This window comes from Epargyreus clarus, unplaced genomic scaffold (genome assembly GCF_041222505.1).
Source record: "Epargyreus clarus isolate Ecla_fem2 unplaced genomic scaffold, WU_Ecla_fem_2.2 ptg000010l, whole genome shotgun sequence".
In the NCBI taxonomy this organism is placed as follows: domain Eukaryota; kingdom Metazoa; phylum Arthropoda; class Insecta; order Lepidoptera; family Hesperiidae; genus Epargyreus; species Epargyreus clarus.
Genome location: NW_027332218.1, coordinates 2,552,503 through 2,570,338, shown reverse-complemented (window position 1 = coordinate 2,570,338; position 17,836 = coordinate 2,552,503). Strand labels below are relative to the sequence as shown.

The following is a 17,836-nucleotide window of genomic DNA, read 5'->3' as shown; positions in this document are numbered from 1 at the left end:
ATTGCATAAATTATATTCCAGAATTAAGTGATAATATATTCCAGAGTGAAGTTCCATCCATGTGGATGGTGTGGATGTGCTGGCGGTCCTCCACGGTTCGGTTTGTAAGGACGTTCTTGCCACGGACGTGCAAGATTTGGAATGAACTTCCTTGTGAGGTATTCCCGGAGCGCTATGACATGGGGCTCTTCAAAAAAGGTGCAAAAAGAGCTCTCCTTCAAAGCCGGCGATGCATTGGCGACTTCTCTGGTGTTGCATGTCCATAGGCGACGTTGACTACTTTCCATCAGGTAGCACGTCTGCTTTATCGTCAGGTTCAAGTATAAAAAAAGTAGACCAAACTTTATAAAAAACGGTAAAACTCTTCTTGGTCTCGTCTTATTATATTCTACGCGTATGTAGTTTTGAGCAAAAGCTTCTAAATAATAGGCGATTCCATCAAACGTTATACAAAACATGATAGGAAATAGGGGTCGCAATACCGGACCATCTAAGCAAAACCGGTATTTTCGGTACTGACCCTAGACAATCCCGGTATTCCGGTTTTTTCGATATTTCCGAGATTAAGATAAAGTTACTAATTTTTATTGAGCATTTTACTATGTAATGTTAATTTAGTGGTATTCCGAAGGAAAATAGGTCCTATTACTTAATACCAAGTTAATTACAGAAGTTTATGATTTATTATCGACCTTATGAGTTCCGAATTCATCAATAAATAAATTATATAAAAATATAATTATGTGGAAAGCTGGAAAAAAATATCTCTGTAGTCGTGCACTCTTGACAGAGTGGTCGTGGCATGATGATGACAACTGGTCAGTCATCCACAGGTGCCTTGAACAGTTGCTCTTGCGATCCTTCGCCACCGCCTTCTATGCTGGCCTTGCGGCAACACTCGACGAGGGAACATTGTGTGCTAGATTTTATAAGGTCTGTTCAGCGAGTACGCTGAACAGACCTTATAAAATCTAAATCCAGCGGCGATCTGCCGCGTGACCTCTTTCCTTCTACCCTTCACTGAACTACAAGCCGTACTACTGAGTTCTCGTCCCTAAATATGTGGCCGAAATATTTTAGTATACTAATCCAGATAATCGTAGATCCAGGGAATAGTATTTCTAGGGCATCAATTTTACGGCGATTGCATCCGAATCGTCTACGTCTCCGCAGCGTACAGAAAGATAGGAAAAACTAGGAGGAGTCGCCAATGCATCGCCTGCTTCGAAGGAGAGCTCTTTTTACACCCCTCTTGAAGAGCCCCATGTCATAGTCCTGAGGGAACACCTCAGGAGGAAGTTCATTCCACATTTTGCACGTACGCGGCAAAAATGAATGATCAAACCGAACCGTGGAGGACCGCCACGGGTGCAGTTGATGTGGATGGAACTACATCCTTCGGATTTAGTTCCTTCAGAGTATTCTTGATTTCAGACACAAGTCGGATTCTGCTTTCTTCCACGAATGTCCGAGAGGTGTCCGCACGGCCTGTGTACATAGCATCTCCCGTGCTATCATCTGCATAGCAATGAATGCCACCGGTTTGTAGCAGCAAATCATTGATATGCACAATAAAAAGCGTTGGAGATAATACAGACTCTTGGGGCACGCCAGCGTTGATGAGCTTCGTGTCTGAGCAGCACCCGTCAACTACGACCTTAATATGCCGCTCAGACAGAAAGCTGGCTGTCCATGTGCACAACCTCTCGGAAAGACCTTAAGATGGTAACTTCGCGAGCCCGAGCTTAGGGCCCTTCCCTATGCCAGACCCGGTCAAAGGCCTTAGCGATGTCCAGGCTTACGGCCAATGCCTCCCCGTTGCTCTCAACAGCTTGTGCCCAACGTTGAGTGAGGTACACAAGAAGATCACCAGCTGATCGGCCCTTTCGAAAACCATATTGGTCTGTCTTGGTGTTTTTTGATATGTTGCGGTTCCTCCAAATCTTATCAAGCCTATCGACAGCAGATCTTGTTAAAGCGAAGATCGTGTTGGCGGGTTGTTTTTTGAAGCCAATTGTCATAATTGTCATTGTTATAATATATTTATGAAAAGTATATAATCTTCCTCTAAATGTTTCTTTCATTGTGATACACCAGAAATATAGCATAAAACTATAGCTACTGCACTTCCTTGTCGACCCTTTTTTATGAAGTGTAATGAAAATAGAGTGGGCCCAGTGTCGTGGTCACTGTCCATTTTCCCAGACGCGATTACATATGGTAGGCAACATGTCAACCTCGAGTTCATCCATTGATCGAAACACATCAATAGGAATATCATCTGTGTCAATTGCTTTGTCGCGTTTTAATAAATTAAATAGCAGCGCGTACTTCATCTTTGAATATACATAGATGGTTCTTTTTGTATATTATTTTTTGGCATATGTTGTGTGTAAGGTTGCACTATTAGAGAAAAGTGCAGTATTTTTGCCATACTTTGACGATTTCCTTAATTTCGGTAACAATCACACCATCAGAATCCCTAATAGCCCATGTTCTGGATTTAAATTGATGGGTTATATATCGGATTTTTTAAAGAGATCTCTTATTTCAAATCGATCAGAGTGTCCTTCTAACTCTACGATGATGTTTTTAAGATGAGTATTAAGATTTCTTCTGCATCCAGCTTGTATTTGTGCGTTCAGTTGATTTAGGTTCTGAATAGACGAACCTTTTCTTTAGCTCTCCGACGAAGTTATACAATACGCCAAGTCTCACCTGACATCCAATGCTGATGTTTATTGATTTTCATAGGTTGTGTCGATTGTAACGCTTGTTTAATATGGACTTTTGCATTGTGCCAGAGTCCATTGGAGTCAATTTGTATGACTTTAACTTTATTTTGTTTTATTTTACTAAAAACCGAAAATACCGAATATCCCGGTTTTTGTAAAATTAAAACCGGTATTAATAAGACCTAAATTTGGCCCGGTATCCCGGTATTTTCGAAATCTCGAATACCGGATTGCGACCCCTAATAGGAAAGGATCAATGATTGAAATTGGCAGTTATGTTCCATCATATTCACAATAACGGTGATACTTAGTCACGTGTAAACTAGTTTGACAGCTTAGACTTGGGCCCGACGCGGTCTAGACGTAATGAGGCCCCGAAAGGCCTCATGTAATGAAGGCTAAATTGTCCAGTTACTATCTGAAGTTGTATATTCTTTGATATATCGACATATTATGAATTGGCGATTTTTGATTAAGTAATACCTTTACAAAATGTAAATAAGAATGTGAGAAAAATATATTTTTTACCTGTTTCTGACTGAAGTCCGAGGTTCAAATCCCGGGCACACACATCTGATTTTTAAAGTTATGCACTTATTGTAAATTAAATATCACTTACTTTCACGGTGAACGAAAACTGAAGGATAACATCCTGACAGATTTATAAAAAAACTCAAAGATATGTGAAGTCTACAAATACGCACTTGGCCAGCGCGGTGGACAATAGCATAATCCTTAGCATTCCGAGAGTAGACCAGTGCCCAGCAATAAGACAGTAATGGGTCGATGATAAACTAAGCATCTGTGAACTTTAGGTGGAACTCCTATCCTTTTTTTAATCACTTGACAACACTACACACACTTGACACCTATTTCTACCTAATAACAGCAGTGTTAGGCGCTGCTGTGTTCCGATTTGAAAGGTGTGGTAAGGGAGACAGACTTTTCCGAGGCGTTCCAGCTTAGTCCTCAGGGGTAGCGGCGCATCCGTAGCCGACCTTAGGTAGGAATATCTAATCCTATCTGGGGTTGATTACAGATGTCCATGGGCGGCAGTAGCCACTTACCATCAGGTGGACTGCATGCTCGTCTGCTACTCCTATATTATAAAAAAATACAATCCCGTGTACTCTCATTTACTACTACATCGTAAAAAGCAGACCAACTGCTTTTTAAATAACTACACTTTAATCGTAAGTAAACAGTAGTCGGCTCTCAATAACTTAAATATTAACTCTGTTAATTTACATACGTATTAGGAACGTATAATCGATACGTCAATTTCGATGGCACGCCCGATTAATCGATCATATTCAATATTATCGATTAAAAGTGATAGGTGTCGTGTAGTGTCTTGAGGAACCCTTTGTGGTTCTCCGGAGACCATCGCCACACCTGTTTGTGCCTAATAACAGCAGTTTATGATTTTAGACTAAAATTATCGCGGAGTTAAGACATTTTATTATCTAAGGATGTGTTCGGCTGCCGCAGTTTTCTTAGGGTCATTATTTTTCACTGCGCTGATATGTTCATACGTATGGAACCTAGAAAAGAAAAACGAACTAGACGTAGAGCAGATAGATTAATCTACCACTAGTACTCGTCAACGGTTTACCCCTCCACCTCAGTTTCGCCGTGACCACGATCCATGCAACTGGGTCGAAATATCGGCATTAAAAACGCATATTTGAGTACCCGTTACATAATAAAATGTAATAACAGCAGTGTTAAGTGCTGCTCATTTCGTGAGGTGACTCATGCCTATTTTTTTATGATATTAGAGTAGCAGACGAGTATGCAGTCCACCTGATGGTAAGTGTCTTCTACTGCACATAGACATCTGTAATCAACCCATGTAATATTAAAGTCCTAGTTGACGTCGCCCACAGATGCGCCGCTACCCCTTAAGGACTAAGCTGGAACGCCTCGGCAAAATATGTCTCCTTTACCACACCCTTCAGAACAGAACACAGCAGCGCTTAACACTGCTGTTATGAGGCAGAAATAGGTGTGGCGGTGGTTTTACAAAAACGTGCTTGAGTTTAACGACCTCTAACATACAAACCAACAAGCATTTTTTACATATACAACGTAAACACCACGAAATGAATACCTCACGAACAGTACATAAAGATTTTCACCTGAAATTTGAGGATTCTTTCTAGGCGAAAGGTGATTAGCCGAGTTATTCCAAGTAGGTCTTAACATTTTCAAAGTGTGGCCTAGATTATACTGACTGGTTCGACTGCTTGTGGGCGAGCGATAAGCTGATAAGGAATCACGAATCATATTTAAGTTGTTTACAAAAGATGTAAAAAGGAATTATGTAAAAGATAAAATGAAATATTTGAAAAGTAGTCAGGAGTTGCAATACACCTACCATCGACTTCAGCTATGGAATTCAACCTCCCTTGTTAGAAGTCTGGGGTTTGAATCCCAGGAACGCATCGATTTCAAAGTCTATATAAAATATTAAAGAAATATCATTTTATAATTTTTTTGCATGGCATACATATCAAATGAGTATGCAATCCATCTGATAATAAATAAATAGTAGTGCCGTCTTCACGCCGGGTCAACTCTTTATTTATATATAAGAATTATTCGTGTTATCAGATGTTAGGAAAAGTCTTTGTCAATTTGTATCTGAGCATAAAACAAGTCCTTTACCAGAATGAATGGCTAAAGATTGTTTCCTTACGTAAGTCGCACATGACTGTCACGTGGACGCAGGTATGCAGTTCTCATGAATTTATATCATAAAACAGTAAATAAATAACGCTATAATCACAATTGTACACTAGGATTAAGTCTGGAAACATTAAAAGGTTTTAATTCAAAAACAACGTATTAAATTCAGGAATTTGTTTTCTACTTGACCATCGAATCTTTTTTTTTTTTTCTTTTCGAGGGGGAAACCTTCAAAAGGTACCCGACGACGTGGGAGCGACGTCGGGTTATGTGGGATTTTTACCGCACTAAAACCCCCCCGGTGGCCGTCCTCGGCGCTTGTTGGAGAACTCTGGGATCTCCAACGGAACACAACCGGAGTCCTCCAAGCGCGATTCCCGAATCGGGCTCTGCCCTAGGGGAGCGTTCGCTCCTCCCGCAACATCTGGTGATTACGACGGTATGCGACCACACATACCGCCGTCCTTCCCGGGGTAGCATACTGGACGGTTCGAGCTCCCACTCTTGCCGCCCGCAACCCCGGAAGCCCCCTTTTAGTCGCCTCTTACGACAGGCAGGGGATACCGTAGCCCTATTCTAGTCCCGGAATGACCATCGAACCTAGAACTCGCTGTTGGTCAATCGGAATGAAATCAAAAACACGCTGACAATGTTGATTAACTGTATAGGAATAAAAACGAAATTCCGATTACCTATAGTTTCAATGCTATATATTTTAGTGAATTCGCCATCCTTCAAGGTTCGACTCCGATAGCACAAGTTAAGAGACAAACGGGGTAACGGCGCGTCTGTGGTCGACCTCAGGTAGGAATATATAATCTTAACTGGGCTTAATTGCATATTATTATGTGGATGGGCAGCAGTACCACTTACCATCAGGTGGTCTGCATGCTCGTCTGCTACTCCAATATTGTATATATATATATATATAAAAAGCACCACCATTCCTATTTTCACCTAATAAAAATGGTGTAGTGTTCGGGTTTAAAGAAAATGGTAACGTTACTTAAGGCGTTAAAACTTAGACATCAGGAGTAACGACACATCTGCGACTGACCTCAGGTAGGCCTTCAATCCTATTTAGTCATAATTGTACCTTTGTCACACACTATTTATAAACGAACTATAAGTACCGTTACGAAAAGGAAACCGACAAACTAATTAGGTTAAAACGACGTATTAATTAACAATGGTTAAATGTATAATGATCGCTTTTGTTTAACATAATGAAGAGGTGACGCATATAAATAATTTTGGCAAATTCCAATTAACTTACGGTAGTAAAATCCTTGGTGGTTCGAGTCTGATAGCACCAACACTAGTTATTTCTATCTTTAAATATGTATAAGGGCCTGCTCAGTGACTGCCTAGTGGTTGAAACTCGGCCTCTCGAGGGGCCCGAGGTTGAAATCCCTCGCACGTACCTTTAAATTTTTAAAATCAGCATATACTTCAATATTTTGTCCAAAAGACGTTATTAGGGTCCCGTACCCAAAGGGTAAAAAGGAACCCTATTATTAAGCTTCCGCTGCCTGTCCGTCTGTCACAAATCTCTATCTCCTGAACCGTATTTTTTACACACAATCAGCATGATTCGTATTTTACGTGTACATAACTCGTGTGTACTTCAAAAATCTGCCAAATTGGCATACTTCAATATTTAGAGAATTTCAAGAAGTCTTAATTTTTGGTCTGAGGTTTTAACTGAACAACTAGCCGAGCAGAGGCTGTGACATATCGGACTGGATGGTCGCCAGATAGAAGCGTTTGATCTAAATAGATGTGCTCCAAGATAATACAAGCGATCGACCATTAGTGGGGATTTCATCATTTCCACTTCAGATTTTAGTATGACGACAGTGGCCACCGTTGCCAATCAACCACTAATCTCTACCCAATCCACTTACTCTTACTCTTAAAGGTGGTAGAACCCTGTGGTTCTACTCCGGCGACACCACCGCCACACCTATTTGGCCCAATAACAGCAGTGTTAAGCGCTGCTGTATTCTGGTTTGAAGCGTGTTGTAAAGGAGACATACTTCTCCGTAGAGTTCCAACTTAGTCATCAGGTGTAACGGCGCATCTGTGGCCGCCCTTAAGTAGGACGTTAATCTTATCTGGGGTTGATTACAAATGTCTATGGACTTACCATCAGATGGACTGCATGCTCAAGTGCTACTGTAGTATATAAAAAATGAAACTGATCTCTTACAAATATTTTCCGTCGCACAAAAACACAAATTTTAGCCACCAATGATCACCCATCCAATTCCTATCCACGTTTGCGTATTATAATCAAAATCTACACATTAGCTTTATACTTTGCCTTTATAATATAAGTAGTTATTTCAAAAACAATGGCGGAACTAAACAAATTAGTTCTAATAAAACAGCTGTTTCAACACAAACCTGCGTTAGTATAATACGTGCGTTTGAATTGATCAAATATGTGAATAGGTTATTTAACACATAGGTTATTTTTCACATATTGAGAAATAATAAATGTTACAATTCGAATGAAGTCTGGACGTGTAAGAAAACGGGTAAAGCAAGGTTTTAAACTACAAATAAATTAGGTAGGTACTTAATTAATATGTAACTTTCATTTAAAAATACTGCTACATTCTAAGGTCATTGTCAACGTGACGCTATTTTAGATACTTTTATATTTAAAAAAATATTATGAATTATCCCTTGATTAAATGGTGGAAGAAAATATCGTGAGGAAATCTACTTCTGAGTTTTTTAAAAAAGTTCTCTAGGGTGTATGTAGTTTACCAATCCGCACTTGAGCAACGCGGTGGACTATGGCCTAAACTTAGTTTGAGGCAAGACCCGTGCCCAGCAGTGGTACAGTACTTGCTTTACGATGAACTGCATGCATGATGGCAGTGATAGCCTAGTGGTTAAGAAACTCGGCCTCTCGATCGAGGGGTCCGAGGTTCAAATCCTAGGCACGCCTCTGATTTTTCAAGTTATGTGCGTATTAGAAATTAATTATGACTTGCTAAACGATGAAGGAAAACATCATGAGGAAACCTGCATACCTGAGAGATTTATAAAAAAAAATCTCAAAGGTATGTGAAGTCTACCAATACGCACTTGTCCACCACGGTGGACTATGGCCTAATCCTTCTCATTATGAGAGGAGACCCGTGCCCAGCGGGACATTAATGAGCTGATGATGATAAACTGCATGCGTTGGCTACTACAATTCAATAAAACAAACATTCTATTTCTCTATGTTCCATAAATATCCGACTCTGTATAAAAGCGAAAGTGGTAAGGCAACACAGATGGCGCTGTATTCGTGCCAAAAGTAGGGTCACCATGCGCGTCCCTGTAGTTCCGGGACCAGAATAGGGCTACGGTATCCCCTGAATGTCGCAAGAGGCGACTAATACGGGGCTTCCGGGGTTGCGGGCGACAAGAAAAAAAAATGGGTTACCATGCGCACACACTGTTTGTGGACAATGGTAGAAGAGACAAGGTTCTAGATAGCAAAATGATTTGTCTCAGCCGCTTTTGAGCATTTTACAAAATTCTACGCATAAATATGATTTCTTTATCACTTATCCTTTAAACTAGAACACAGCAACACTCGACTTTACTGTTGTGGAACTATCTTGTGCAGTTAACTGTGCATTTGGCACCAACAAAAAATGCAATAGTAATATATAAAGCGTTATTTTTTCCTGTTTTTCTGACGATTCTGTTTTGTTATTACAATCACATGGTGACCTTAATTTAAAACACACATTTTTGGGTTCATCTACAGACACACAACGTATTACTCGCGTACCGTGACAGACAAAAATTCTTCTATACAGACACTGACTGTGCCTTTCAAAAGTTTTTATAGAAAAATAAAATTTTGTCTACCACGATCTGTATCTATAACTTCAAATATCGGGGCTCTTCAAAAAAGGTGCAAAAAGAGCTCTCTTTCAAAGCAGGCGATGGATTGGCGACTCCTCTGGTGTTGCAAATGTTTATAGGCGACGTTGACTACTTTTCATGAGGTAGCACGTCTGCTTCATCGTTTGGCTCAAATATAAAAAACAATCGTAAGCAATATTATACCTAATTGCAAATGTGACTTTTTTTGTTTGTTTGTATGTATGTCTGTTTACTACACATTATTGCCTTAACTATAAGCAATTGTCATGAAAATTTTAACATAACACGTGAACAAAATTTCAGGTTAAGGTTTTAGAAAGTTTTGAAAACGAGTTCACAGGACACCTTTTACCCCGAAAATTGCTGTTCCCGACGTACAGATGCCTAACACCTCTGAAAGCCAGCGAAGTCGTGACTAGAAGCTAGTAACTATAAATACACAGTATAAATACGTCAAAAGAATTTCCTCACAAATTGATAACATCAAAGATTTCCCATTTACTTAACTATAATGTTACTTTTAGTAAGAATGGTTCAAACAATTTCTAACTGAACGAATTGGTGGCAAAGTGCTTTTTCTTGTAAATGCTAATTTGAACCGCTTAGAGTTGAAAATAAAACTCTGTTAATAAAACTGAGACACGGCTTAAATCTTTTGGTTTGAAGAATTAAATTTTGCGCAGAAGTTCCTATATATTTTAAAGTATATAAGTAAACTTAAAGTAAAAAAATGTTATAATTCATCCCCCAAGAGGAATATGTGTTACCATACGCACATATGAGGAAAACTTATTTCATAATGTTTTCTGTAGCAAAGTGTACTCAACCCATTTAGTCCCACTGCTGGGTATGGGTCCCAAAATGCGAAACATTAGGCCATAGTTCACCGATCTAACCAAGTCCGTATTGGTAGACTTCACATACATATCGAGAACTTTAAGATCACTCAGATATACAGGTTATCTGACCACATTTTCCTGCACCGTTAAATCAAGTGATATATAATTTCTAAAAACACACATATTTTTAAAAATCAAAGCTACATGGAACTTCAACCTCGGACCCCTCGATCAAAAGACCGACCACCATTAGACTATCACTCCCTATTGTATAGGAACCTTCGATGTACAGTCAGATCTAAAATCATTTCCCTTATAAAGATCTTCCATTTACACCTGTTTAGAGGTGCGAGTTTCAATGACTTGCACGCACTTAAATCTTTAAGCTGTACCATTTCACACCTACGCCCTTACCTTTGTTTCGAAAAGGGGTTAAGAGGAGCTTTAACTCTCTAGAGGCCATTATATTCCCACTGTTGGGCAAGACTACTCGATAAGTTCATATGCCACGTATTTATTCTTTATTTTATAGGTTTAAACATAGATAAGTATAGATATCTCGCCGCCTTGAAATTGAAGGAAGCCATTAAATGACACACAGCTGACAATTCTGTCAGCCGTTTAATGGCTGTCATGGTGTAATTTCACGGAATAATGCCGACATGCGCAGTTAAGACACGAAATCGATTAAAAACTACATTTTTTAAATATTTTTCAAACACGAAAATAATTGACAGTGACCATTGTCAAAAGGTTACATTTTCTTGTTAGGGGAGAGTCATCTTTACTAATCTATGAGTTTTAAGTAAATTTTATAAGTATAACATATAACTAGGTACCTAAAATTAGTTACGACCGACATTCATAAAGTAGGTGCATTATGATTATACCTACTTTTAAGTAATCAATAACTTTATATACTTATACTAGCTGACCCGGCAAACGTTGTTTGCCATATAAATAAAATTATGTTAAGGGTGAATAACCCTTATCACTTAGGGGTATGAAAAATAGATAGTAGCCGATGCTCAGACCTACTGAATGCATATAAAATTTGGTGAAAATCGGTAAAGCCGTTTCGGAGGAGTACGGTAACTAACATTGTGACACGAGAATTTTATATATAAGATAAAGTAGACGTATTTAAATTTAAAACAGTTAAGACATACAATTTCTATCACATAAAATATTTTAAAACATTGAAATTTGTGACCTGCCGAGAATCAAACCTAGGATTTCAAATAAAAACAATGCACGCGCAAGTCAAGCTTAGTCAAAATAACTAAAAATGACCATATCTTTTAGCAGAATTCTTAGCAAACGTAGCTCTTAAGTACATACGAATATATTTTATATACATACTTAAACAATATTTAGTTAAAATGCTGGTGAGGTGGGCGTTTATATTATTTACCTAAACTAAATTATACGAAACCTATTTATCCATTCATTTTTATCGGGAATAAACTCCATCTAAAATGTTTAAAGTACTACATTCGTAAAAATTCTTAATTTTGATAGAACTCATAGAACTTCTTGTTTTCTCAAAATATCTCACTAACACACTATCCAATTTTATTTATGCGTTATAGTAGCGCTATTTTAGCGTTATAGCGGTACGACATATAGTTAGTTATCTTATATATAAAATTCTCGTGTCACAATGTTAGTTACCGTACTCCTCCGAAACGGCTTTACTGATTTTCACCTAATTTCATATGCATATTCAGTAGGTCTGAGAACCACCTACTGTTTTTCATACCCCTAATTGATAAGGGCTGTTCACCCTTAACATTTTTTTATTTATATGGCAACACGAAGTTTGCCGGGTCAGCTAGTATTTTATAAAAATGGAATAATTACGATACATTTATCAATTAAAACATTCATATACGTAACCTATTTATTAAAAGCATAAACAATTACTATGTGTCATTTCAACTTGTACCGATTATGTGAGATCATTTTGTGCCCTGTGTTATCTAAATGCATTTAGCTATTATAAAATGTATTTTATTCACAACAGACATTAAATTTGACCTGATATAACCATTAACCACTATTTACTCATTCCGGTATTTTTATGTGAGTACTAGTTTTTGCCCGCGGCTTCGCCCGCGTTTAAAAGAAAATAATATAACATACTAACATACATAAAACTGAAAATTGGTACCTTCAACTTTGCTAAAGATCGTCACTTGATCAAATGCATAGTTTACGATTCAATCCTTACTTATATCGATTAAAATAATCGATGTTTTGGGCCTAAAAGATCGATTCTTCGATTAATCGTTCTTAAATCGCCATCCCTAGTTCCCAAAGGGGTTTCCAGAATAAAAACTATCCTATGTCCTTTCTCGGGTCTCAGACTATCTTTGTACAAAATTTCATTAAAATCGGTTCAGTGGTTTAGGCGTGAAGAAGAGACAACCAGGCAGACAGACAGACAGACAGACAGAGTAACTTTCGGATTTATAATATTAGTAAGAATAATATAGGAGTAGCACACGAGCATGCAGTCCACCTGATGGTAAGTGGCTATTGCCGCCCATGGACATCTTTCTAAACTCTAAATTCTTTCTTAACGTCAATAATAGGCGAAAGAAATGCTTCCACACGAATGATCATTTTAGTTATTTAAAATTTACAAATTACTTGTCCGATTAATGGAGCCCGAGGAGAGATTATAGATCACATTTATTTCGTTAATTTAAGTATTTTACCAATAATTACCAATAGAAATAATTCCCCAATAAATATTACGGTAAATACCTCAAAAAAGAATAGGCAAGCAAGTGCGGATTGGTCGAATTCAAGTAATTTTCAGAAAATTAGCAGAAGTCTCTAGTTCACGTTAGTTTTTAAAATATAGTCACTGTCGAGTAATACAAAATAGGCCGGGATTTGAATCCGGGAGCAACGTAACGTAAAGCTACGCAACGGATTATAACTGAGCTAAAAACCGTTCATGTGAAATATACTGACACTCAGTATCTAAATACCGATTGTAATAAAAACTAGGTGACTCACTCTGATAGAGAGATTTAATTAATTATTTCTATATTTCATAATATTTTGAAGCTAGAACCGAGATATATGTAATAGATAACTAAGCCGGACTTTTAGCGTAAGTTTTATTTGACTAATAGAAAGTATGGGTCAGATTTGACACATATTAACTTAACCTCGATTTTATAATTTTTTTATTTAAATTTCACCGTCATGCTTCAATAGTCTATCGTTCGACAAATGTCTGATCCTACAACAAATGTCCTCATCTCAAAAAATAAGCCAACCTAAATAGGCAGTTTAAAAAAATGTCTAACAATACGTTGCCAACGAAAGCCAATGCCAAAATCACGTGGCACTCGTCTATTTCTGATAACTTAAATCACTTTAATGTCAACGAACTCACCTGTTAAACTAGCAATATGTGATTAATAATAAAACTGACGTACATTCACGCTGAGGTCGCCTCGATGCACTTTCAAAATACCGTTCACACAAGTAGATATTTTTCAAAACCGCGCGGTCGCCAACTCATGTCACTTTCGTATCGTTTGCAACTCGATCATATCACTTGTGGTTATTGTAACTCTAACTCTGAACTGAACACTCGTATTCGTGTAAAACATCAAACAGGGAAGGTAATGGATACTCGTGACATTTCCCTGAGAGCTGAAAATCACATAAATGTTACAACACCTCGCGATGCCACTGCACCCAACGCACCGAAATATTATAGAGCAACAAAAACAGCAGAGCCTAAATGAAAACGCTTAAACAGTATTAAATAATTCCTAAAAGGAAATAGGAGTCCGCACGTAACCCTCGACGCCCCAAATATTTACACGAATTTAATTCGCAACACATTCAGATCAACGTAACGTAGCGCGTTAATACGCGCGCGAAAAGAAATTTCATTCGCAATTATCAGATTACTGTCGTCAGGCGAAACGCAAAGAAACTTTTTTCGGCGAAACTTTTTGCCTGTAGCGTTTCGTAAGCGGCCACCGAGTAACTCGTTAAACTGAAATCGTTCCAAGTCGGCGTGTCGGCCGCGTGGAAACGATATAGCGAAATTTTCACCGGACTAACATTTTCCTCAGCTGCATTGTTATGCAACTGCAGAGCGAGCGTCTGCCGAAAGCGGGATTGGGTTTTGAGCGCGAACTTCAAAAAAACGTAAACGATAACCTCAAAAGTCGTAAAGTTTGTGAGGGCACCTCGTTTTTGCTACACTATGATGTTTAGTTGCGTTGGGAACTCGGTTGGGTACTGTCGGCAGCGTGTACGTTGCGCGCGTGTCGGAGCGGCGTGACGTGACCGGCCCGGGCCGTTTCTCGCGCGATACTGGCGGGCTGGCGCGAGGTGCAAGACGCTCGCTCGCTATCTCGACCGTCTTCAAAAGCTCGCCTCGCCGCGCGCCCAGCGATAAAAACACCGGAAAAATTTTAACTTTTCCTCATTTGTTTTTAGGGATAAACCTTTTATCATCTATTTTAATTCATGTTTAATCCAAACGATATAGTTACTAGGCATCGTTGCATTTGTAGATAAGATAGCAAGATAATTTAATTCATATTAATATTATGTGTGTTAGATCTTCATCCAGATCCATACATTCATACTACATCTATACAGAAGATATTTATACTTAGGTAAATAAATAGAACCTTAACGCACCCTAGACTAAAAACAAATTACAGTAAATTCTGAGATACGTAATACATATATAAATTAACTTTATAATGTATATAACTAATGATTAATAATTCTAAAATTGCCGATGAACAGTCGTATTTTAATTATTTTAAAAAGTCGAGCATTAGGTACGGGCCCTAACTCACTATAAAAATCTGCTCTTGCTGTCTCTACTTGATTTATTTAACTTTTAAAAAAGGGTATTTTTTTCAATACATCGGGTTTAAAAATATATTCGTCTTTTTACAAATCATTATCCCTTGCAATACTCAAGCTCTTTTTTATTCATTTTTTCAATCAAATGTTATGTTTACCGTTCAGATCCCGGAACTCACTGCGTGTCTCAACCATCCACCTAACAGTGGGGTTGATATATTTTTAATATGTTTTCATCATAATAATGTTTCAAATAACATTATATTATGTAATGTAAATATTTAAGAATCTAAATACCTTCGCTATACCTTCGGTATTTAGATTGGATATTCCTACCTGAAGTCGGTCACAGATGCGCCACTACCCCTGACTACTCTTCCAGTTCCAACTTAGCCCTCAGGGGTCTCGGACAAGTATTTTTCCCTTTCCACACCCTTTAAACCAGAACACAGCAGCGCTTAAAACTGCTAATATTCAGCAGAAATAGGTGTGGCGGTGATGCCGCTAGAGTCGTACCACAAAGGGCTCTACCACCTTGACGTTGTAAATGTAAATTAATTATTCCTGTAAGACTATTTCATGTAATAAAAGTTTCAACAATACTATTCTTTATTTTTCTGACAATCATTACAAGCATTCATACGCGAAAAAATTCTAAGTCTATGACTCATACTTAAGTATGTCACTCATCAGTGTAAAATCACTTTTAAACATTGAATTTCTTACGAACTTTATCATATTATTATTAATTAATAAACCTTATATAATTAATTGACACTATTGTGTTTCACTTCCAAAAATGCCTAAACTTTCCTAAAATCAGAATATGTTTGCAGAATCAATTCTAACGCCACTTAATTTAACCTCAAACCGGATAATTTAGTTCCTGCACTGTTTGTCTACACTTGCTGGTATTGCGTAAGACAGGCATCTGAATGCGTTCGTTAACGCACTTGTCTGATCGCGGACACACAAACGATAAAAACGAAAAATGTGTCAGATTTTCTAAGCAAATCGCGGTTGATCGTGTCATACGAGTATATGGTCGAGGAGAAGTAATAGTTCCATTATTAATTAATATGTACTGTAATATATAAATTAAATATCAAAGCAGCACCTAACCACAGGAGTCACACATTTATATAAGCTTTTTCTATATTTAGGATAAAAACCATCGAAGGTTGCATGAAAAATATTTACTACTTAGATTTCACTACTTACTGTTATACTTAGGTTAACTTGTTTATATAGATATAATAAATATATTATATGAATATTTTACCTATACTACCTACTATATCTTATCCCTTCTTGAATTCATAACATTATAATAAAAATGCTAATTAGTTGTAGAAACCCTGTGATCAATCATTTACAAATAAGTAGGTTAATATAAACTTAATAACATAATTTAATAGTGATTCATTATTTATCTAATAATATTTTAATGGTTCACGTTACCGGTGAACTTGTAAACATATTTTGACCTTTTTTTAATTAGTAAATAAATGGCCTTAATTACAAACTGACCTAATCAAAGATTACCCAAACAAATAAATTAATAAAATAAATATCTAAGTTTATTTCATATGCAACTTTCGAAGGTTGAACCAATTCTTCAGATTATGTTAAATAAACGGAGTAGTAAGCGCCGCTGTATTTTGCTTTGAAAAATGTGGGAAGGGAGACACATTTTTACCAGGCAGTCATCAGACCTCCAATCCTGATCTAATTTGGGTTGAAACATATGTCCATGGACCAGTAGCCACTTACGATCATGTAGATGAGTTTGTTTGCTATTCCTATATTACAAAAAATCTTTATATCATGAGAATGAAAGCAAAACAATATAAATGACGACCTGCGTTGCAGTGCGGTCACCATACTGATCTGACGCGCAAATGGTTCCGTGTTCGATCCCAGGCCAGACAGATATTTGAATGATGTAAGATGTATAGATCTGCCGTTCTTTCTGCCGTTTGTTCTACCGGCTCTACAATGATGAGTGTTCTGAGGAACTGTTCGATCTGGTGCCTACATCACCCTTCCTTCATCGCACCACTCGCCGAAGGACGAGGTTCCATCCACATCGGCTTGACCCGTGGAGGTCCTCCACAATTCGGTTTGCACGGTCATTTTCGCCGCGTACGTGCACAATGTGGAATGAACTTCCTCCTGAGGTATTCCCTCAGGACTATGACATGGGGCTCTTCAAAAGGGGTGTAAAAAGAGCTCTCCTTCAAAGCCGGCGATGCATTGGCGACTCCTCTGGTGTTGCAAATGTCCATAGGCGACGGTAACTGTTTCCAATCAGGTCACCCGTCTGCCTTATCGTTAGGTTACATATAAAAAAAAAAGATACATTTTCTGGGTCTGGATGATAGTGTATGTGTCCATGGCGCCCACGATGCAGGGAATCCTAGTGTCGTGCTGTGAGTGTAGAAAGAACAAGAAGAACAAATAAATCGACTGCCAATGAAAGCAAAACAATAAATATATTTGATCGCTTATCGCTCACCTCTTTCAGTGAAACAATGAAGAGCAAATAAATCGACTGCTAATGAAATTAAAACTATAAATATATTTAATCGCTAATCGCTTACCTCCTTTAGTGGAACAATGAAGAACAAATAAATCGACTGCAACATCTAACCGCTGTGTGCCGGTTGATCTGTGTTTATTTGGAAATCTTTGTTCAGATATCAATTTGTTTTGTAAATAATGTAAATCGTTGAAGATGAAAGAAAGTTTCCGATGCGTATACGGAACTTATGAATCTTACTCGTATTATACTTAGATCTATCTTGTACT

At 37.9% G+C, this 17,836-nt stretch overlaps 1 protein-coding gene across 5 annotated transcripts in view; it reads right to left on the bottom strand.

Annotated features, from left to right (window-relative positions):
• Positions 1-14,520, bottom strand: part of bnl (fibroblast growth factor branchless) — a 272,965-nt gene extending 258,445 nt beyond the window's left edge. For 2 of the 5 annotated variants that reach the window (XM_073077078.1, XM_073077082.1), the window contains exons 1-2: positions 14,363-14,507; positions 13,624-13,843 (exon numbers count right to left, since the gene is read on the bottom strand). The gene's annotated coding sequence lies outside the window, so the exon portion shown is untranslated. Of the gene's footprint in view, positions 1-13,580; positions 13,844-14,362 lie in introns of all 5 variants that reach the window. The other 3 variants (XM_073077081.1, XM_073077080.1, XM_073077079.1) reach the window with 3 other exon arrangements.
• Positions 14,521-17,836: the final 3,316 nt, after the last annotated feature.